We start from the raw sequence: 24,609 nt of genomic DNA, 5'->3' as shown, positions 1-24,609 counted from the left end.
AAGCTCCACGGTTACCTGGCAACAGCCGGGTATGCCTGACATCATAAAAGGAGCTGCTTGCTCCCTCTTCTCTCTATTGTTCACTCTTGCTCTCTTGCTCTCTTGCTCTTACCCTCTTCCCCCTTTGTCCCTTCTCTCCCCATTCCGCTCCCCCCTTCTCTCCACGTGCTCACGACTGGCCTCTCTACTTATCTATTTCTCTCTCTCTCTCTCTCTCTCTCTCTCTCTCTCTCTCTCTCTCTGTGTGTGTGTGTGTGTGTGTGTGTGTGTGTGTGTCTATCTCTCTCTGCCCTACTACCCTCTTAACTCCCCTCCCCACGCCCTGAATAAACTCTATTCTATATATACCGTTGTGTAGCTGGTCCCTCAGGGGAAGGGATGTCTCAGCATGGGCCTACTGAGGCACCCCCTTCTCCCAGACCTCCACAGAACTTACCCCCCCTTATCTTTTTATCAACACAACATTGGTGACAAACCCCGGGACATGTCCTCTCTCTATCTTTTTATAAACACAACAGATAGTATAAAATCCTCCTTAAAAATATGGGTTAATACAGCCAGAGGGACCTCTGGTCTTTGTCTACACTCATGCGACAGTGTTTTCCTCCACATGGTCCCTCTGACCCCTGCCCACTCTCACACCTGGAAGATATGCCATTTTCTCATGCAGTAAACTCCATTTCTTATCCATCCACCCAACCCTGTGGGTGATGAGTCTGTCCGTTTTTTGCTTTGTTTTATTTTTCCCACAGGGATCACAAGGACCAGAGGAGTCGAGAGGGGAAGTTAGAACAAGATCCTAGGGAGACCTTTATCCCTCTCTGACACTTCCATTTGTTTTGATCATGCAGAAGGTTCCTGCCTCTGCTCACACCCTTGGATCTCTCCACAGGGCAGTCCTGTAGGCTCTGGCTCACATGTGTGCAGAGGGAAGTGGAATGTAGACCTACATATGTCACAGTGGCTAAATGTCTCCTGTCACTGAGTTAACGTCACTAGGAATTGGAGACAGTTGCACAGATGATGACAGGGACCTTGTGAGTCAACACTTTGGTGGAAGAATGACTGAGTTTAATGACTCAAAGCCCATTCTGAGCTTTAAGGTAATCCAGAAGAGGTGGGAGGAATCTATGGTTTCTCTCTCTCTCTCTCTCTCTCTCTCTCTCTCTCTCTCTCTCTCTCTCTGTATGTGTGTGTGTGTCTCTCTGTCTCTCCATCTCTCTGTCTCTTTCTATCTCTCTGTCTCTTTCTATTTCTCTGTCTCTTTCTATCTCTCTGTCTCTTTCTATTTCTCTGTCTCAGTCTGTCTCTCTCTGTCTCTTCCTCCCTCCTTCTCCCCACCCCCAAGCCCCTTCCACCTCTGTGCCCAGCAGGGGACAATCCTGCTGCTGAGAGCTCTAATGGAGTCACCAGTGACTCATCCTACAATAGTGGAACAGTGCTGTTCTTGGAACCAGAACTTCTGTGTGTTCCGTGCCTCCTTCTGGGTTCGTATCCACACTGACGATTCCATGGGAGGCCCTTGGGTTTCAGGCCATCAGCTGATGAGGTTTAATCTTAACTCACTCTGATGTCCTAAAGAAATAACACAAGATGTCGTCTTGTAACATCACTGGAAGACATGACTAAAGCTTGCAAGTTCTTTTAACATGGCCAGTCATTAACTGTCTGTAGAGAACTGGAGAATACAAAGACACAGCAGAACCGAGAGTCTCGACTTGGCCGTGCTTCAGATCCTTACACACATGCTGTTCTCTCTGCCTGGCAAATGTTGCCTATCTTATCAACAAGTTACCTCCTCTAGGAACTTCCAAGCCTTTCCTCACTTTTTCTCCCTCAGAGTTTGTCTCAACTTGTGGTGTTGGCTTACTTTATATCTATTGTTACCTGTCTCTCTGCTGGGCTTCCCACAGGTGAGTACAGGGCGGCTTGGTTCCTTCTTGCTGAACTTCAGGCCCTTAGTTCAAAATCTGACCTCATAGTGGCCACTCAGATGAGATCTGGTATTAGTTGATGCTGACAGGAGCTTGAGATGAACTCTGAGGGGAGTATAGAATTTACAAGTCAGACCCAAAGAAAGGCACAATCCCTAGACAAGGTTCAGGAGACATCCAAAACTTAAAGGGGGGGAGGAGGGCCGGAAGCGGGGGAGGGGGGCCGGAGAGTTCTCATCCAAGTCACAAAGAGCCCAAGAAAACCAAGAAAGGATGGAGGGGCTTTTTATGCATCATGGCTTCAGGGGTTTTAGTTCATCAATACCAGGGAGAATGTGTCGGTTCACATAAGAAGAAAACAGCCGGGGAAGAATTCCCAGCTGTGATGGTGGGTCTGGCCTTTCTCCCTTCTATCACCTAGCCTATGAAGCAATGCTACTCACTTTCAACAGGCTCTTGCTCACTCGGTTAAATTTCCTCACAGACACGCCTGGAAGTGTACTTCTCTTCCCTCTTCGGTGGCTTCTCCATCTAATCAAGTTGACCTTCAAAGTTAACTGTCATGGAGGGAAAGGGGTGTGAGGGGGTCAGACCTAAGAAGACCTCAGAAGCAGGCCAGTTGGTAGAAGAGGAGGAGAAAAGAGTTAGCCACGGAGGGCTCTTGATAGACTCTTCAGAGAGTGACAGTGAAGGGTTAATTTGGCATCTTGGTTGAGCATGTGGAAACAGAGTAAGGAAGGAGATACCAGCATGGCCTGGGAAGAGAGAGGAGTCTCACGTCTGTTGGAGATCTCTATAGCAGACAGGCCTTGGAAAGGAAGCAGGCACACCACTGTGTGGGAGGAGGACTGAAGACATAGCATAAAGGATCAGGAAGAATGAGAAAGGGCTCTGGGGCTCTTCCCAAGCTCCTCTGGGACCCCCGCACTCTTCCGGGGTTCCTCCTCCGCTCCTGAGGCCAGATGTTGGGCTGAGTATCAGGCTGGCAGGGAAGCAGGCACCAACAAATATTCAAAATCAACTCCACACCCGTGCCCCACCCTTCCACCGGTCTGTGATCTCTCTTTCCTCGCTTGCAACATTAGTGCATTTAACAGGAGCATAGGAACCCTGGTCTTGACACTGACCTCCGAAGAAAGATACAAAAGTATCTTCCAATCAAAGGAAGGGAGACATCAAGTGAGAACTCTACCTGGCCCAGAATGAATGGAACATCTACAAGCCCCGCCCCTCTGACAAGCCCCGCCCTTCTGACAAGCCCCACTCTTTTGAAAGCCCCACCCTTCTGACGAGCCCCTCCCTTCTGACAAGCCCCCATTTTCTTTTATCATACAAAATATTAGGTTTCAGTTTGTTCTTTTCTTGGGTTGTTCTTCCCTCCTCCCCTGCTTTCTCCCTCCCAGCCTCAGTTTCTCCTTTCACATCCACACACCTTTTCCCACTTTCCGACTGACTCTCTACTTTCTAGGTCTGTACTCACACTCACATCTAGTTAGATTCCCCGGTACAAATGTTAAACGTTAGGCTACACGTAAGAGAGAATGTGTGTGTGTGTTGTTCTGAGTTTGCGTCTCCTTGCTTCACACGATACTTCGCAGATCATCCATTTTCCTGAAAGTTTCATGGCTTTCTGTTGTCTTCCTGTGTGTAACTGCACCACGATTTCATTATCCGTTTATCCGTTGACATCTAGATGGATCCCATTTCCCGGCCGTCTCACAGAGCGCATCAGAGAGCAGGGATGTGTAAGGGCCTGTGCTACGATGTAGAGTCCTTTGATAAGCCCGGGCCTTTTAGCTTTCACAAAGACGGATCTCTCAGACTCCGTTTTCTTCTGCCAGATGTAAATAAAATAGGCTGCATCAAGATAACTGGGGCCCAGGTCCCCACGTTCCCCAGAGAAGGACTGACAAGCCTGTCTCACGGTATAAAGTGCACACGCGCTAGCCCTGGTCTTGGGTTCTAATAAATAACAAGGTAGCCTCAGGCACTGTCGGGAGGAAGTTGGGCTTGGCACTTCTCTACCAAACTATAAATAAATCTGTTTCCTCTATCAATCTCTATAGTCTAACTTATTTTAAAGTGCAAGGAACCCATACAGCATGTGTCTAAGTGCCGGTCACAAGCAGACAGGAAGCCATAGGGGATTCAGTAGAGAGAGCAGAAGACTAGGGAAGGCAGAGAGAGGGGCTGCTTCAGTCTGGGTATCCCATCAGTAAGAATCACTGGGTATGTGCTGCTCTTCTATACGTAACAATCCACCCTAAAACCCAGTGGCTTAAAACAACTGTTACTTCCTCACAGTTTCTACAAGTCAGGAAGTAGGAACATACAGTACCCTGCTTCTGTCTTCCTCCAGGCTGTGGTTGAGGAGTCAGCCCTCATCAGAAGGGTCAGCTAGAGATGGGTCCACACCAAGTGCCATCACACTTTCTTGGAAGTCTCCTCAGAGGAACTCTCTGCTTCCTGACCTTCTCAGTCAGGGCCACCTGTGCTGGTGGGCGGGGCCTTCCTACATTAACAAGAAAATGCTCCCACACCTCCACAGAAAACAAGACAAAACATAAGTGTGTGTGTGTGTGTGTGTGTGTATGTATGGTATATATGATGTATATGATGTATATGGTATATATGGTATATATGTAGATGTCATATATGTGTGTATGTGTATGTGTATATGGCATATATGATGTACATGATGTATATGATGTATATGATGTACATGATGTATATGTGGATATATGATGTATATGTGTATGTATATGATGTATATGTGATGTGTATATGTATATGATACATGCGTGGATGTATATGATATAGATGATGTATATGATGTACATGATGTATATAATGTATACGATGTATATGTGGATGTATATGATGTATATGTGTATATGTATATGATATATATGTGGGTGTATATGATGTACATGATGGACATGATGTATATAATGTATATGATGTATATGTGTATGTATATGATGTATATGTGTATATATATGATGTATTTGATGTATATGTGTATGTGTATATGTATATGATGTATATGTGGATGTATATGATGTATATGATGTATTTGATGTATACGTGGATGTGTATGATGTATGCATATGTGTATGCATATGCATATGTATATGTATAATCTCCAGCCCATGCACAAAGACTTCCCAAGTTGAACAGGGTCAACAGAGTCTCAAAGAAATGTATAACTTAGGGAGTGGAGACAAATTCATAAATAACTTGGTTGAAGCTGGAAAGCAGGAGAGATGGGAGTCAGAACTGCACAGTCTGAAGAGGCAGCTTCCTCCAGGAAGCTAGGGTGGTGCTCTGAAGGTTGATCTCTATGTTTACTCTTGTCATATTTCTGGCCTTCCTCAGGTCCCCGAGCATTTGATGTGGCTCTGGTTTGTCTCCAAGCCATGTCAGATAGTCAGATGCAGCAAACCCCATGGCTCTAGAGAGCTTTCTTGTACTCCTGTGGGGCCCTGTGTTCTATCTGGAGAAGGCAGGCTTCCCTAGGCCTCAGAACAGGGAACAGCAGACCAGCAGAGCGGCAACCCTGCCTTTGAAATACACTGAGTTTTCTCCAGGTCTTTAGCACTTAGAGACAAATGCCTTTGAGGAGGGGGCAGCACATTTTCCCAGTGGTCAAGCAATTCCTTCATTTGAGGGAAGCATTTGAAGGTATTCAAATCATTCTGGGATACATCTTTCCAAATCAAACCAGATGAGACTCAATAAAATCATGGCAATTTTTAAAGCCCAGAGGTCAACCACATCAGATACCTGAGCTCACATTCCACTCACAAATCTGGAAGGGAAGTTCTGGAAGCAAGACACCAACTGGGTGCCCAAGCTTTCTCCCTTTTTCTTCCCCTACACCCTCCAAAAACACACCCACCAAGGGACAAACTTCTCCTGAGAAAAAAGTGATCTGCTGCTGGGGTGAGGGGTGAGAGTATACAGGCCAGGAAGGAGGGAGGAACAAGCTGGAGGGGCTGCCATGGGACTGGAGCTCTCTAAGGTCCTTTTTCTACACGTGCTGATGGGAGGAACCGCAAGAAAAACCTGCAAGGAGCCAGAATCCCACTGATCAGCTCCTTTGTTATAATTCTGGACCCCCGGGCAACTACCTGATTCCAAGTGGCTTACAACCTTCTCAGTGAGACTATGTTATAGAAGAGAAAGAAAATCCAGACAGGAAAAGCTGAGAGCTGGCCCTGGGGATCAGACCTCTGTCTCCCCTTTTCTCTTAATACCCGGGACCCTGGTGCCCTCAAACCTGTCTCTAGGAAGGGAGCCATCCCTGTGGCTGAGTTCTGCCCCCACATGCCCCTGGTGTGTGCACTGTGAAACCTGTGCTTGAACAGGATAGACAGGACTCAGAAGTTTACATACGACGATCCGGAAAATATACCGGAATGCAGACTTGTAAGCCCCACTGCAGGCCCCGAGAACTAAAGCCTGCCCTGGAAAAGACCCTCCAGGTAAGACATATGCCCCTTAAGACACAAGGCTGCAATTCATCCTTAGGACTTTGTCCACGCATCTTGACATGGTCTCAGGAGGCTGAAGCAGGATTGTGAGTTCAAGGCTAGCATAGGCTACAGAGAAAGAGCCTGTTGTGCGTAGGAGAGAGAAAGAGTGGAGAGGAAAGGACAGACTTACATGATGAGATCTGTCTTAGGGGAGAAGGGGGTTGTTTAGATATATGTTGTTCCTAGGAAGAGAAAAACATAAAAACATAGCTTGCAACTACCTATGATTCCCAAATCCCCACTTACAAAGGCAGAGACAGAAACCAAATTTATCAATGTTTCCTAGGTGCCTACTGTGTGACAAGAATGCCTACAATGTGACACTGAATAAATGACACCAGGAAAACAGATAAAGTCTCAAAGAATGCAGTTCATTTGGGGCCTGGAACATTATTTAGCCACTTCCTCTTAAATGCTTTTTTTGAAAAAGAGTTTACTTTCTTTCCCAGCTCTGGCCATCCAGGTGGCTCTGTTACTGTGATTGTCCCTAGGCAAACTGTTGGAACAAGCTGGTAGCCTGGGGACATTGCCCTTTGCTCAGCTGCTGGTGTGTGGTGGAGGACACTGTGGGGCTTTGAGGCTGTGCTATCTGAACTGCACAGTGGCATTAATTCCAGTCCCGCCCCCTCCCACCAGGCACATGCTAAACATCTCTGCATAGGACCCCGGGGCTTGCTTATCGCTTCAGAAAGGAAGCCAGATTCACAGTCTCAAGAAAAAGTTACCGGATGCCAGAGAGGGAGCCTTCCAGAGCCCAGGTCTGAGGTTTATGGCTGTTCTTAACAGTTGTACATACATGCATACTATATATACTATATATACATACATTTAAATTTTATATATATATATATTTATATAAATAAAATATCCAAACAGCCAAGTCACTCAAGCACCTTGCCTTCATACAAGAACAGGTGCCTATCTTCTTTCCCCCTTAATTTACTTATTCACTTAACGTCCCAATCGCAGCCTCCCCTCCTCTCCTCCCACACCCAACCTCACACACACCCCTCCCCCACTCTCCCTTCCCCTTCTCCTCAATGCTTCCTCCTGCTCTCCCACAAGACTCCCCTAGCCCTGCCTAATGTTTGGCTGCGGGCCTCTGCATCTGTTTCAGCCAGCTGCTGGGTGGAGCCTCTCAGAGGACAGTTGTGCTAGGCTCCTGGCTGCAAGCCTAGCAGAATATTACAATAGTGTCCAGGGGCTGGCTCTCTCCCATGCGATGGGTCTCAAGTTGATCCAGGCACTGGTCGGCCATTCCCTCCGTCTCTGCTCCATCTGCATTCCTGCTCCTCTTGTAGGCAGGACAAATTTGGGATCAATGGTTTTGTGGATGGGTTGGTGTCCCCCTTCCTGCACTGGAAGTTCTACCTGGCTATATGAGAAAGCCACCCGGCCTCTGTATCCCCTGATGTTAGGAGTCTCAGCTAGGGTCACCCCCATCCACTCCCAGGAGCTTCCCCAAGCCAGGTCGCCTGCTGCTTGTCCCAGAGATGCCTCCTCGCCACCCAGCCCCATACCCACAGATTTCCCTTTCCTCTCCCAGCCCCATCAATCCCTGTTCCCCACACCTGATTCCCACCCCCACCCCACCCCACTCCCGACCAGTCCCTCCTGCCATCCACCTCCCAACTTGTGTCCCCTTCTGAGGAAGATCGGAGCATCTTCCCTCAGGCCCTCCTTATTACTTCTTTGGGTCTGGGGGTTGTAGCGTGGCTATCCTTCATGGCTAATACTCACTTGTCAGTGATTACACACACCACAACGTCTCTCGGGGTCTGGGTTACCTCACTCAGGATGACATTTTCTAGTTCCATCTGTTTGCCTGCAAATTGCACGATGTCTTTGTTTTTCTAGACATTCCACTGTGTAGACGCGCCACACAAGAGCGTTCCACTGTGTAGACGCGCCACACAAGAGCGTTCCACTGTGTAGACGCGCCACACAAGAGCGTTCCACTGTGTAGACGCGCCACACAAGAGCGTTCCACTGTGTAGACGCGCCACACAAGAGCGTTCCACTGTGTAGACGCGCCACACAAGAGCGTTCCACTGTGTAGACGCGCCACACAAGAGCGTTCCACTGTGTAGACGCGCCACACAAGAGCGTTCCACTGTGTAGACGCGCCACACAAGAGCGTTCCACTGTGTAGACGCGCCACACAAGAGCGTTCCACTGTGTAGACGCGCCACACAAGAGCGTTCCACTGTGTAGACGCGCCACACTTTCTTCGTCCATTCTTCGGTTGAGGGACATCTGGGTCGTTTCCAGTTTCTGGCCATTATGAATGAAGCTGTTGTGAACACAGTTGAGCACGTGTCTTTGTGGGATGGTGGGGCATCTTTTGGGTATATGCCCAGGAGTGGTATAGCTGGGTGTTGTGGTTTGCCCTGGAGTTATCTGTATTTTGATGCTAATTCCACTGCCCCCAAGGACAGCTGCCCTGTCACATGCTCAGGACTCAGGTGACTTCACCAGAACCTTCTCTCCATTGAATTTGTAAAGTACAGGTGAGGGGCAGGTAAAGGGTAGAAGGAGGCCTGTCATTGGAGGAGAAGGAAGGATGGGCGGGAGAAAAGTTTGAAGGAGGAGGAGGAGACTGGAACGGAAAGGAGGAATAGACAGGAGGGAGAGAGAGAGAAGTCGTGGCAGGACAATGGAGGCTGATGTTAAGATTCTGCTCTGTGTATTTGAAGGTTGTTATTAATGTTCTTAAGGGATGGATGGTACTGGATTTTGTATGTTTAAGTGGGCAATTATATCTTACCAGTTGGGTCAAAGGTTATTGTGTTGTGTGTCCTTTCATGTGTAGATTTAAGTGTAATGGAGTGTGGGGCGGCTGGTTTGGGCCACCACAGAGTTGGGAAACCTGCCTTGGGATCTAGATAGGTAGAGAGATTGCTGCCAGGCTCAGAGAGAGGCCTACAGCAGTGTGATATGGGATGGAGCAAATTGGGTGAGAAGCTTTGCTGACTGAGAATTAAGATATCCAGAAGATATCTTGGCACTGCAGTACTGGACCTAAAGAGGGTAAAAGACAACCATACTTTTTTATTTTTTCTATTTTTGCAACAACAGCTGGGTCTTGAGGTAAAACTATTTCCAATTTTCCGAGAAACTGCTAAATTGATTTCCAAAGTGGACGTATGAGTTTACAATCCCAGCAGCAGGGGAGGAGTGTTCGCTCCCCTTGCTCCACATCCTCACCAGCTTGAGTTGTCAGCTGAATTTTTGATCTTAGCCATTCTAACCAGCATAAGGTGGAATCTCAGAGTCCTTTTGATTTACATTTCCCCGATAACTAAGGACATCGAACTTTTCTTTAAGTGCTTCTCAGCCATTAGGGATTGTTCTGTTGAGAATTTTCTGTCTAGATCTGAACCCCATTTCTTAATAGGTTTGCTCATGTCTAACTTCTTGAAAACCACCCTCACTTGGAGGGAAACCGCCACCAGCAATGGAGCCCCTTGCTCTGCTCTAGGGAATGAGGGCTGCTGAAAATGTCAGCCCAGATGAACAGGAATGTACTGACTTTTCTTCTGATTTACTTCCTTGGTTACAGAAGTCTGTCCTGCCTGCCCCAACACCCGCAGCCTCTCTGACTGCCCTCTCCTCTCTTCTCCTCTTTATCTCTCACACTGGCTAATTCAACAACTAAACTCCACACAGTGTTTGGTGTAGACTGTCCTCATGTTTGGGGCCTTCTCTGAGGAACTCATGTCATAGCGGGAAAAGATTCAGATCGTACATGAGGGCATCTGTGATGTCCACAGTATCATAAGTGACATCTAATTTAGTTATGTGTTGGTAAGAACACTCTTCCACGGTTGGTCCTCACTTCCTGTTTTGCCTGCTTTTGTTCGCTCTAACTTTCTGAGGGTTACCTTCCATACCTCTGCCTGGTTTTGTCCCCTTTATGAGGTTGGTGAGCCAGGCATTTTGGCTATTCTGATGTATTTACTTTTTAAAAAAAGGGGGGGGGGTGGCTGGAGAGATGGCTCAGAGGTTAGGAGCACCGACTGCTCTTCCAGAGGTCCTGAGTTCAAATCCCAGCAACCACATGGTGGCTCACAACCATCTGTAATGGGATCTGATGCCCTCTTCTGGTGTGTCTGAAGACAGCTACAGTGTACTTATATATAATAAATTAATTAAAACAAACAAAAAATCATTTACCTTCCTGGTCTCTTGGTCTCCTGGTGCTCCCTCCCTCCTCCTCAGGTCGCATTCACTCTGGACTCTCCCAGATGCCCCTGCCTCTGGCTGTGCTCTCCCTCAATAAACTTCCTCCTCCACCACACCAAGGAACAGCCATGCCTTCCTTTTAATTTTTTTTCATCCTGTCTTGTACTACAGTAAAGAAGTTGATGACCCATGGTATTTGGGATCATCCAAATGTCTAGAAATGTATCTAAAAATACCTTCGAAGAGTGAGATCTGATTTTCCTGGTATTCTGTGATTTCTTCCCTAGCACTGAAGAGATGTTTGAAGTCCCAGCTGCTGGGTACAATGTGTGATTCCCCAGACTTAAATGTTAAACTTTAACCCCACAACATGATGGCCATGAAGCAAAGACTTTGGGACATGATTTTAACGAGTTTTTAATAATGTCCTTATGAAAGACCTCCCAGGGGTGAAGAGCTGGTGTATGAGCCAGACAGCAGACCCATCGCCACCTGAAGCTCAGACTTCCTGGCCTCCAGACAGAGGGGTAAAGGTCTACTGTGTTCCTGCCACTCAGTTTGTCAGACAGCGCAAAGGACTAAGACCCTTCTAAATTACAGCCGAGCATGTGGTGCAGTGCGCTACCAGAGAACACATCTAATATTGCTTGGTTTTTCCCTGGGAGAGTAACAACAACAACAACAACAACAGTAACAACAAAAATAATACAATAGACACTTAATGAGTTGTACACGGTGCTCTGTGCCTTTAATCCCATCACAGGAGGCAGAACTAGTTGGCAGTTCTTTGTGAGTTTGAGGCCAGTCCTGGCTACATAAACCCTGACTCGGAAAACGAAAAGAAAACGAAGAAAAGAGAAGTCATGGGTTTGGTTTCACATTCTAGGTCCCATGAGAGAAGGATGGCCGTGGGAAGAGAGGCAGCAAGCTGACAGCCAGGGATCAACGGAGACTTTAGGGCTTGGAGATAGTGGACAAATGGGTCCTTACCAACTATTGGGGGTAAAGTGGAAGGGTTCAGGCTGGAAGACAGGGGACCCTAGATGGAATCTGTGACTCACAGTAAAGTTGTTAGGGCATAAAAATAGATGAATGTTCGTGTTTATCTTTCATCTCTAAACTAGGTTTTAAAAGTATACAAAATATTGTTATCATCATCACAACCATAACCACCATTATCATCATCATCACCACCACCACCATAACCACCGTCATCACCACCACCATAACAACCATCATCATCACCATCACCACCATCATCATCACCATCATCACCACCACCACCACCACCACCACCATCATCATCATCATCATCATCATTGTCCTCGGACCTGTAACAGCATAAAATGGTCTGAAGTAAATATCTTGACCTGATAGAACACCATAACTGAGACCATTCAGGCAGCTCACCGAGGAGAGGGACTCTCACAAAAGGCAGATTCAGTAAAGAAAGTCTTGGGATAAGAGAATCAACTCTGACATCATGGGCATGAGTGAAGTAAATATTTGGGGGCAAAGGGCCCATGGAGCCCCTCTAACCTTCCGCCACCCTGCTCTGAGTCACTTAAAGCCCATGGCAACATGTCACTGCTGGACTTGTGGGCTCCGACCGTTGACCCGTCTCTATTGTACCCAGTTTGTCATAAAGTCCTCGGTGGAGGACAGAGAGGGCAGAGGTTCACTTTGTGCTCTGTCTCCTCTCAGAGGAAGGCGCCCACACATCACACTAGGAAAGCAATGCCCTATGGTCCCCTCCTTGCTCCATGCACGGCTTAGGAAAACTCTTTTCTTCATGTTTCATTTGCTATGAGAATCAAGGGAACTTTGAACCTTCCACCCCCTGGTTTTCATCTTCAAGGTGATGGACGGAGAACCTGAGCCCTGGCTTTGAAGCCCAGAATAGCATCAGATTAGGAACTACCTGTAAGCTAAGATGATTCAGGAACCAATTATAGGTAGAGAGGGAGAACTCGGGACTTCAATTCAAGGCCAGAAAACAGTTACTCAGAACCACCAGCACCTCCCCCCGAACACACACACACACACACACACACACACACACACACACACACACACACAGAGAGAGAGAGAGAGAGAGGGAGAGAGAGAGAGAGAGAGAGAGAGAGAGAGAGTTGTGCACACATGCACTTGCACAGTGAGACAGTTGCAGGAGGAAACATCCTATTTTGTGATTCTGATGTTATCGGCCATCATGAGATTTCCAGACATTACTAGAAATGGGTGGGGTTTTATTTACTTTATGTGTGTTTACTCCGTGCTCCACGTTCGTCCAGTGATATTAGGAACAGGACCACAGGCCCTTGCCTGCGTATTTGATGAGTAGGTACTGGCGCTCCTTATAATTAGTTTCAAATCAGACCATTTCACACAACTATGGCATCTTCTCTGCCTATTCCGTCTATCGCAAAGGCAGCAAGAGAGCCCTTTGTTGTTGAACAGCTCATTCTTAGCCTCTGATGAGTTGTGAGGAAGATGAACGCCAATAAAAACACAACTATGGTCGCGGTCATAGACCGATGCTTGCTGCAGTGCATCTTCCTGGATGCCAGAGCAAGGAGGGGACAAAGGCGCTCCTAGACATATCAGGATAATAAACGCTATAGGGGAACATCACCCTGTGGAGAGAGGCTTTTTTTTTTTTTTGGTTCTTTTTTTCGGAGCTGGGAACCGAACCCAGGGCCTTGCGCTTGCTAGGCAAGCGCTCTGCCACTGAGCTAAATCCCCAATCTCTGTGGAGAGAGGCTTAAGGATTAATAATGTGATCCTGCCATTTAAATGCCAACATCATTGTCCCCCCACATGAGGAAAGAAAATTGGGCTTTAATGAAGTCACGAAATAACTACTAACAAAGGGGCTGGCTACCTGTGAGTCCTGTGCCTAGAGAAACCTAAGTATATCCCACCCCCACCCCCTACTGGCTCAACAAACACATGGAGAGCAATGTGCTACGTAGCGAGGACCCAAATGACGAGCACAAAATTAAAATGTCTCTTTTTTTTAAGATTTATTTATATATTTTGTATATGAGTACACTGTAGCTGTCTTCAGACACACCAGATGAGAGCATCGGATCCCATTACAGATGGTTGTGAGCCACCATGTGATTGCTGGGATTTGAACTCAGGACCTCTGGAAGAGCAGTCAGTGCTCTTAACCACTGAGCCATCTCTCCAGCCTTAAAATGTCTCATACACTCATTCGTGTGCATGCAATTATGCAGTACCTTCAAGATCGCCAGGCACGGTGTAAGGGCTCGGAAGGGAAAAAGGCGTGGTCTTCATCTGCCTTCGTGGAGGACGAGGTGCTAAGAGATTAAGGCTAGATCCAAGTAGCGGCCCCTTCAACAAGGGCAGGATAAACTGCATGTGCATGAGATCGATGTCTTAGGGCAAGTCCTGCAGAGTAGAGAGATGCAGGACCACGGCTCCCTGGGAAACTGGAGGACTATGCCTGTGGGCAGGACGAGGTCAGGAGGTGAGGCTGGAAGGAAGGTAGGAGAGGCAACAGGATGAGAGGACTTTACGTCACTGACTCCTCCCAGATTACAACTGACTCCTCTTAGACGTCTTCTGATGTGAACGGAAATCTCTAGTTCACTGATTAAGCAAGGAGGGGTTGAAGACCCTGGCCTTGACTACTTATGTACTCCACACGGAGGAACTTATCCTCTCACTAAAACTCATCTGTCCCCGAGTCTTTGAAGACCTTCAGGGACATAACCAATGCTTCAGACATCTCAAGAGCCAGCCTTGTTCAGCCAGAGATATAAGCATTGCAACTGCCCACAGGCTATTCAATGTCACGCTTCTTGCATTCCCGTGGTTTTTCTTGGCAATATCACCATTTAAAATGGCTCCCAAGCACCTTAATGGAAGAGGAGAAGGAAAGAGTGTAGAGTCAGAGGTTTGAGAGGACCAGGGCCAACCAGAGTCTTCTGGACTCGGGGACTCACAGCAGCTGTGACTGCCTACACAAAAGCAAGCCAGCCAGCATTCCTCATGGACTGGGAAGGGATTACTGATCCCCCACTCCTGTCTAGCCATTGGTGGATGGCTTCTGGAGCAAGAGAATCAGTTTTCTTTAAGGGTGTGGTCCCTGGTAGTCAGGTGTACACCAGTGGAGTCTAATGGGTCAAAAAACAAAGAGGAGGATGTGTAGTCAGAGAGTGGAGAGTAGGAAGGTGGTGGTGAGTCTGGGAGGAGTTACTAGGAGGACTGGGGGGGGGTGAGTGTGATCGAAATACATTGTATGAGTTGTTGCGGGTGGTCCGAGAAGCCCGTCATGGCAACAGCCCTCCCAATGGTGGGTCTTCCATATTGTGTGGGTGAACGTGCTTCAGAAGGTGCTGGGCCATTGAGAAAAGGTGTATGAGTGGCCGGGCATATACCTTCAACTGAGAAAACGTCAATGATCTGAGGAGACTAACCCCTTGGAGTTATGCCTGCAGGTGGATTTGGGCCGTGACTTCTTCATTGACATAGTAGTCCCAGATACGTCACGCATCTCTCTGGCCCTGGGATATGTTCTTTCCTGGAGTTGATACTGCCTGAAGCTCTCAAGCTCATGGACTGAAAGAGTTCTTTCCACACAGACGGAGCTCAGTGACAGCCTCACCTTCAAGGACTCAAGGCCCATAGCCGCATGATGCTAGAGGGACTTTGAGAACTGGGCAGCCCAGAGCCAACCTCCCAGCAACCATTTCTTCCTGTCTCCAGCATTAAAGAGCCAGACGGCCTTGGGAGAAAAATTCACTGTACAAAAATCTCAAAGAATTAATAAAAAATTTTTAAATGTCTCCCAACCACGGTGTCTCCTGTTTCTAAGTGCAAGGAGTTTGGGATGTGCCCAGTGGAGACAAAGTGTGGGTTCTAGAAACTTAGTTAGTGCTATTGACCTGGAGTTCAACCTTAATATATCAATAATATATATTAAATAAGGTGTCATAATTTGAATAGTGCATTTCTGAGGTTAAACAGGGTGGCTCACAGGAACAGAGCGTTACCATGGTGGTCCCCATTCATTTGCTGTTCACAGTAAGTTTAAAACCTCGAGCGCCAAGGGATCAGGAAGAGGACAGCTGTCCAGATTCAGGGCCTTCCGGGCCGGCGGAGGCCGTAGCTCACCGGTGCGGTGCTCACCTAACATGTGGAGCCACCGTCAGTAACCTTCTTATTTTTGGACTTTGGCTCTTGGCTTTCTGCAGGCCACCTGAAAGAAATTGTGTTACTGTGCATTTATACATATATGACGAACTATTTTCGAATATCTGTAGACTAAACTACAAAAGTCCCTTTTATGTAAAAATCAAAAGACTTGGAGCCCGCTGCCCTGGCAGGAACCGGCTGCTCTTTCTGTCTTTCAACTCCATCAGAAGTACACAGCGCTTTCTAGTGCACTCAGCTAGGGGCTGCCCTGCTTCACAGGAAAATCTTGTCCTGCATTTGCAATTCAGGCTCATTATTTACAAAACAACAACAACAAACAAACAACAAACATCGTATTTCAGGCTATGCTCCTGACACAGCTTCCTGCACGATGTTTGCCCAGTGAGCCAGGCTCCGATCCTATGCAGGCAAGAATGTGGCTTTTCAATCCGACCAAGAGATCAAAAATAACAAAACCTACCAGATCACAGCACAAATGGCTGAGTTCTCACTTGAGGCAGAACACAGAGGTAGGAATCCGGGAGAAGTGTAATCCTTAAATTCTCCTTCCTTCCTGGAAGCTGGAGACATGGCTCAGCAGTTAAGAGCCTTGACTGCTCCTGCAGAAACCTGGGATTGGGTCTCATCACCTAGTAGCGGCTCACAACCATCTCTAACTCCAGTTCCTGAGTCTCTGACACCCTCTTCTGGCATCCCCGGGAACTGCATGCTCATGGTACACAGCTGCACACGCCTCAACCACCCATACACACAAATATATCTTTTAAAATTAAAAAATAAAGTGTCCTTCCCTCCAGGGCTAGTCCAAACTCTGAAGAATATTTCTTTTTCTTTGTTCGGCATGTGACAAATCTTTGCCATGCAAACCTCAGTGCTACAGAATTGAAACGGTGTATCTGAGTCTGAGTAACAGACATGGAGAAGCCACCTGCAGGAGGAAGAGAATCTTGCACCATATTCTCATGCTTCTGTAAGTTTAAGGTCCTTATAATTAGTTAGCTCCAGCTTCTGCCATGGCTGTTCTCAGAAGGGGCATTCTAATGTGCTAGCTGGGAACCCATTCTACCTTGAGCCATAAAAATCCAAATTTCACCGCTTTAAGGTCCCTGTGGGTGAAGACTGGCAGTGGTGGTACACACCTTTATTCCCAGCACTCGGGAGGCAGAGGTGAGTGGATCTCTGAGTTCGAGGCCAGCCTGGTCTATAGAGTAGATTCCGGGACAGATAGGGATACAAAAAGAAACCCTGTTTCAAAAAACAAAACCAAAACCAAAAAATCCCTGTAGGTGAAAGAGAAAATAGGAGGGAAGGCAGGAGGGAAAACTGTGGTCCAGATGTAATACATTCGATGATGATACTACTACTACTACTACTACTACTACTACTACTACTACTACTAATAATAATAATAATAATAATAATAATGCCTCAGGCATACTGGAAAGACCTGAACAGGAGAATCACACACATCTGAGGCATGAGGTGCACACTGAGATTTCATCTGAAAACCAACAGAAATTGAGAACTCATTCTTATAAAGATCCCAGCACACTGGTGCTAATTATTCCGTAGGTCAATGGAAGACTCGCAATCACCAAATAAAACAAATGCCATAAAAGTGTGTTTGCGTGCACACGCACGCACATGCACACACATACACTCACACATGCACACACACACGCACACACATACATGCACACACACTCACACACACACATGCACGCACACACACACACACACACACATACACACACACGCACACACGATCCTGATGGGAATGTGTATAGCTACATAAAAAGATAATAATCATGCTGTGACCAATAGCGGAAAATGTACATTAGATACCGGAGTAACATCACCACCACCCTGGACAAACACATACACAAACAAATTTTATTTAATAAGTTTAATGGTTTTAATAAATTGAAAGGTGAATTATGTGCATATGCGTTCCCTCCAAAAAATCTGTGACTCGCTCACCAAAAGGAACTGTTATCATCCCTGTCAATGGGTCGTTCTCCTGTTTGAAGTCCGCCAACCTGCCAATACCTGTAATCATTTCTTTGCTATTGGCTTCAGGCCATGAGTTGGCTCATGCAAGAGTGTTTGGTTACAGACTACGTTGTCTCTGTTTAAGCTAACAAAATGGGTTTTCAAGGAGCAAATTCATAGATAAGGACTGTGGTGGGGAAAAGTGTTACACTCTATATTTTATATGTTGCAATATAAAAGATACATTTTATAGTTATAAAATATTTTATATAAATATATTAATACAAACATATAAAATACAGTTATATAAATATATAAAATATTTTATATAAACACAATATAAATATATAAAATAATCTCTATCAATATATAATATAAATATATAAAATATATTTTATATAAATATATAAAACATTATATTGATATATACTATAACTATGTAAAATATTGTATAATATATAAGATATATTTATATAACATATAATATAGATTAAAATATGAAATGTTATATTTTATAATTTTATACTTCCAGGATCTCAAGCCATCAAAACCTTAAGACACAAGTGCAGCCTTATTCTTGGTTAATTTAACTCACTGTCCTGCCAACTATTCATCTTATGAATACTGTTTTAAATTTGGACACTGTAGTCTAAGATGCTTACAGGTATGCTTTTGTTTGCTTGCTTGTTTTTGAGATAGGGTCCCACTATATAGCTCTGGCTGTCCTGGAACTCGCTCTGTAGACCAGGCTGGCCTTGAACTCAGAGATCTGCCTGCCTCTGCGCCGGGAGTACTGGCGTTAAAGGTGTACGCCACGGTGTCAAGGTGTGGGGGGATGGCTGGGAACTGACTTGGTTGCAGCCTGCACCCTGTCGTGGTTGGGTGCTGGAATGTGGTGGTCACTGTTAGTTATCAACCTGACAGGGTATGGAATGAACTAAAAGCTAAGTCACTAGGCACGCCTGAGGGGGTTATCTTGATAAGGATAGTTGAAGGCGGGACCCACCCAAAATATGAGCGGGGCCTTCGGAGGGGAACCCTCTATTTACTATGCTCGCCTTCCTGTTTCTGCTTTGCCGGAACCACATCTATCCTGCCTTCACCAATATTACTGTCGCACTCCTCCCTGACATGGGACCCAGCTTCTTCAGCCTCCCAACACAGACCCAGCCGCAGCGTTCCCATGAAGCCTCCAGGCCTTCAGCAGCGCACTGGGACTGAAGCATTCAGCCTTACGTAACTATTGCGTTCTCGAGTACCCAGACCATACCATTAAGGCAGCTTGAACAACCCCCCTCTGGACATGTATTCTGCCTGTTCCATTCCTAATACATAAAACAAAGAACAGAATCCTAAAGAATAACCGCGAAAGGCCTAGGGGCCTGACTGGAGCTTGGCCTAAGGAGACGGGTTTTCTTCGCTCTGGTTTCATATCAGGGTCTTAGAGACAGATGGAGACACCTCAGAAAACAGCATCAATATTAAAATCGCAGCCACAGCAATTGTCCCCATCAACATCTGAGCCGTTCTTACCACACGTGTCTTACTTGGGTGTGCACTTTTTTTTTTCCTTTTTTTTTTTTTCCCCCCGGAGCTGGGGACCGAACCCAGGGCCTTGCGGTTGCTAGGCAAGCACTCTACCACTGAGCTAAATCCCTAACCCCCTTACTTGGGATCAGAACTCTCGTTCTCCATCTCCGCGGAGATGAGATGGCAATCGGGACTCGTATGACGTTAGCAACAAATCTAATCATGTTCTTTTTTTTTTTTTTTTTTTTGGGGGGTTCTTTTTTTTCGGAGCTGGGGACGGAACCCAGGGCCTTGCGCTTCCTAGGCAAGCGCTCTACCACTGAGCTAAATCCCCAATCCCTCTAATCATGTTCTAATAAGCGGCACAACAGAGCTCGTGGGACAATGAGGTGAGGCTGCTTTTCTAGAAGCTGGGGGTGTCTACCTGACCTCATGCTCCTAGCTACAACTGCTTGAACAGCAAGGCTGCTCTCTTAAAGCGTCCATGTATTGACTGGTGATCTCTCTCACTAATCTCATCTCAGTAAACATCGCCTTGGTGCCAGCTGGATTCTACCACGCGTCGGTCCAACCACACGCGCTCATCGCTTCCCATGCAGCCTGGAGCTCAGCACAAGCGTCTACTGTGCCCCTCCCCAGCAACCTCAGGGGCACGGAGACACGGAGAGAGCCACACTGTTGAATTTGATTGAATCTGCATAATCTGAACCCGTTCCTAAGAGCTCAGTCTCTCTTGAGTTCCAGCATCAGATGACAGCCTCGTTATATGTAAATATATTTAGGAGCAAATGAAATGCCACTTCTCAATTCTTCAACTAAGCGCATTCAGTTTTTTTAAATTAAATTTCTCAGAGCGGTTTGTCAACCTTGGCATTTACACACAAAGCATCCGTAAGTGTGTGGGGATTCTTAAGAGGTTTGTTCAGCGAGTGTCAAGTTAAGAAGTACAACAGCAAAGGAAGGGCAAAATTGGAAGCACTGATGTCTTAATCAAATCACAGCCCTGGGAACGGAAAACAAAACAGCAAGGAGGGCTGGCAAAAGAGGTTTGTGCTTCATGGACCAGGTGAGGGAGCAAACCAGGGAAACCACCATAGGAAAGCACAGCATCCGCTGTAAAGATGGAGGACCCTAGGCAGTAAAGGAGTATACCAGGAGCGGGGACCCAGAGGAGAGGCACTGAGCCAACACATGAAGCCACAACCCACATAGATGGCTCTCTCGCTGATAGAAATAACAGCCAGTGGCTAGTCCGTGTGTCTGTCTGTCTGTCTGTCTGTCTGTCTGAGACAGAGGGAGAGGGAGACGAACAGGGAGAGAGGTGTGTGTGTGTCTGTCTGTCTGTCTGTCTGTGTGGGTGAGAGAGGGAAGGAGGGGGGGGAGTATGTGTGTGGGTAAAACAGTTGAGAGATCAACTCCTGGCAATGTCTCAAGCCGACGTTGAGTACACTTGCCATGCTGTCTGTCAGAGCAATTCATCCAACATAACTGACCTTGGTCCCCCAGGATCCATAGCTACCCTTTCCCCTGCCTCGTGGCACCGGGAAACAGCCATTCTTGTGTTGGTCTGCACAAGTTCAGCTCTCTTACACTGCACATAGAAATGACTGTCAAGTTTGGCTCTGTGTCTGGGTTATTGCACTCCTGATCATGCACCCCGCAGGTCAATCACTGCTGTCTGCCAACACCGAAGGCCAATTACAGCCCATCCTGAGCACGCTGTACTGTCTTTATCCATCCGTTAGTGGACAGGCAGGTGCCTTCCAGACCTTGGTTGGCGTCAATAATGCTGTTATGAGCACGGGAGTGCCCAGGTACATCTCATGTTTGAATGCTTGGTCCCCAGTTGGTAGAACTGTCGGGGGGAAGGGGGGGCTTGAGAGATGGCTCAGCGGTTAAGAGCACTGACTGCTCTTACAGAGGTCCTGAGTTCAAATCCCAGCAACCACATGGTGGATCACAACCATCTGTGATGGGATCCGATGCCCTCTTCTGGTGTATCTGAAGACAGCTACAGTGTACTTATATATAATAAATAAATCTTAAAAAAAAAAAAAAACTGTCTGGGGAAGGATTAGGAGGTGTGGTCTTGTTGGACGAGGTGTGTCACTAGGGGTGGGCTTTGAGGATTGAAAAGCCCATACCAGTCTGACTGTCTGCCTTTTTCTCCTCTTCCCTCCCCCTTCCCCACCCTTTCCCCCTCCCCCTCCCTCTCACTCCCTCCCCTCCCTCTCACCTTGGGTTTGTGTATCAGATGTAAACGCTCAGCTACCGCTCAATCCAGCACCATGCCTGCTTTTCTATGCCATGCCACTGTCCCAATGGTCGTTATTAACTGACAGCAAGCTCCCCTTATTAAATGCTTTCTTTTGTAAGTTCTCTGGGTCATAATGTCTCTTCACAGCCATAGAAAAGTGACCGAGACAGGGATTAACACGCCCAATTATACTTTCCTGTTCGTTAAAGGCATTGGTCTTGCACCTTCCCTTTATTAATTAAGAACAATGAATGACATTCACGTAAACTTTTACACAGAGATACACTTGCATGTTCATGAGGATGAAGTTGCCAGGTCATAAGTCTCTGGTCCCCCCAGCAACATGTTAGTGTTCTGGATTCTCCCACGTCCTCATCAACACTCTCCAGCGTCTATTTTTACAATCATACGCTGTATGCTGTCTCTGTCTCTGACTCTTTCTGTCTCTGTCTCTCTGTCTCTCTCTGTCTCTCTCTCTCTCTCTTACACACACACACACACACACACACACACACACACACACACACAGGATTCTAAGATAAAATGTGCATCATCTAAACTTCTTACCGGTCACATTTACTGTTACATGTTTGTATTCTTTTCCGGAGCTGAGGACCGAACCCAGGGCCTTGTGCTTGCTAGGCAAGCGTCTACCACTGAGCTAAATCCCCAACCCCACATGTTTGTATTCTTAACCTTTACTGCTGCGTTTACCTTGATGGTAGACAGGGACCCAGCTCACATTTTTCCCGTTTTAAACTCTTAATCCTCATTCCCTTCTCTTATCCCTTTCCTCTCACACTGAATCTCCCCTTTGCAACTTTTCCTCCCACGTTCACGTCTTCCCTTGAGACGTCCCCTGAGTTCAATCAGGGGTTGTTTGCATGACCTCGAGTGGGGAGTTCTTTACTGGAGTATGGGTAACTTACGAGTGGCAACACCACTGATAAAACTGGCATTTACTCCTCCAGTGATACAGTTGCAGAGTGGGAAGAGGAACCTCAGTGGGGAAGACGCCTCCATCAGATCACCAGATCACCAGTGGGCTAGTTAGTCCCTGAGGCATTTTCTTCATTGGTAATTGGTAGGGAGCCACCCAACCCTTTGCGTGTGGTACTCCTGGGTGGGTGCTAATGGGTTGTTAAAAGGCAGGCTGAACAAGCCATGGGGGAACAAGCCACTGAGCAGCATTCCTCTGTAGTCTCTTCTTCAGTTCTGGCTTCCAGGTTCCTACCTTGGTGTCTTAGTTAGGGTTTTTACTGCTGTGAAGATACACAATAATCAAAGAAGCTCTTATAAAAGAAAGCATTTAGTTGGGGCTGGCTCACAGTTTTAGAGGTTCAGTCCATTATCATGGCAGGAAGCACAGTAGTGGCAGGCAGACATGGTGCTGGAGAAGGAACTGAGAGTTCAACATCTTAATCCACAGGCAGCCAGGAGAAGACTGTCCTCCACGGGCAACCAGGAGGAGGCTCTGATTCCACTGTGAGCAGAGCTTGAGCATGAGAAACCTTCAAGTCCACCTACACAGTCACACACTTCCTCCAACCAGGCCACATCTCCTTATAGCTCCACTCCCTATGGTCAAGCATTGAAAAACATGAATCTATGGGGCCAAACCTATTCAAACTGCCACACTTGGCTTCCCTCAATGTTGGACTGGGACTGGGACATGTGAGCTAAATAAATCCTCTCCAAGTTGCTTTTGATCAGTGTTTTCTCACAGCAACAGAAACCTAACTAGAATATCCACAACGATTAACTACTCGCAGTCTCTCATGGGTCACATGGGCTCCTCACTCATTTTGAGTAAACACCCGACAGGCCCCATCTTGTAGAGATCTTGTGCAGATAATCTTAGCTTTAGTGAGTTCGTGAGTGCAATAGCTATGTCATGTCCAGAAGACATCTTTTGGGGTTGGGGGATGGGAGTAATGGGGAAGGTTGAGGCAGGGTTTCTCTGTGTAGCCAGGCTGTCCTGGAACAAACTCTGTAGACCAGGCTGGCCCCTCTCTGCCTCCTAAGTGCTGGGATTAAAGGTATGTGCCTGGCCAGAAGACATCTTTTTTACTGAACATCCGAATAACTAGTCCTCCGGCTCTTACTCTTTCAAGTCCCTCTTTCCTAAGGAAAGTTCCTTAAGCCCCATCTAGGCCACTCTATCACTTACTCTGGGCGCCCTGGCCAGTTGCAGGGTTCTGCAGTAAGAAGTTTTCTGGTGGAGCATAGTGCAGCAATTAACCTCACACATTTTGACAACAGACTTCCTAATTCTGTTCACCACCAGCCCTTCTCATGGTGAAGCCATTTCAGGCACGCATAGACAGAATGATGTATATCCCAGGGAAATGAACCTTTTATTCCTATAGGCGATGCTTTTCTCATAAATATAAATATTATAAATTTAATTAAATATTTATAAATATAAATATTATAAATCCTGATGCTTTTGTCTCAGGAATAAATACTTGCTTTACATTTGTAATTCTGTTTTCTTCTTGTTATTTGTTGGGTATACTTTCTCCCTTTGATTCTTTTCAATCCTTCCTGGAACACAGCAACCCTAGACACTGTTTTGTTTATACAAAAGCTTTTAGAACTTTAGTTTAAAAGGCAAAACACTAAAATATGTCCCTAGTTCAAAGTCTGCACCTTTCTATCCTCCAAATCTAAGAGCTTTGAAATTTGCACATAGCAAGAAGACTGTTAACAATATTGCCAGTGAGCTCAGAGCCTTTCATCTAATGAGATCTTGACTGACTGCATGATATCTCTGAGACTAGCAAATGTATTTACAAAAGAAAAATAAAAACATAAAATGGAATGAAATTCTATGATTTTATATCAACCTGTTCTGATAAAAATAAATAAATATGCCCAGTTTCCTGGAAAAGCAACATATTCTCCCGGAGCACAAATGTTGATTCATTACGGCAGATTCCACAGACTCCAGGAATGATTGCAGCATAAAAATATGAGGCTCTGC

General features: G+C 46.4%; 1 long non-coding RNA gene across 1 annotated transcript; it reads right to left on the bottom strand.

Moving 5' to 3' along the window:
• Window positions 1–723: 723 nt before the first annotated feature.
• LOC102548832 (uncharacterized) lies at window positions 724–3,178 on the bottom strand. The gene is given in 4 exon segments (NR_190610.1): window positions 724–1,575; window positions 1,888–2,039; window positions 2,378–2,491; window positions 3,062–3,178. It is a non-coding gene; the product is annotated as an uncharacterized LOC102548832 (long non-coding RNA).
• Window positions 3,179–24,609: the final 21,431 nt, after the last annotated feature.

This window comes from Rattus norvegicus, chromosome 12 (assembly GCF_021556685.1).
Source record: "Rattus norvegicus strain SHRSP/BbbUtx chromosome 12, alternate assembly SHRSP_T2T, whole genome shotgun sequence".
In the NCBI taxonomy this organism is placed as follows: domain Eukaryota; kingdom Metazoa; phylum Chordata; class Mammalia; order Rodentia; family Muridae; genus Rattus; species Rattus norvegicus.
The sequence above is the reverse complement of the archived record's forward strand: the minus strand, read 5'-3'. Positions and strand labels throughout refer to the sequence as shown.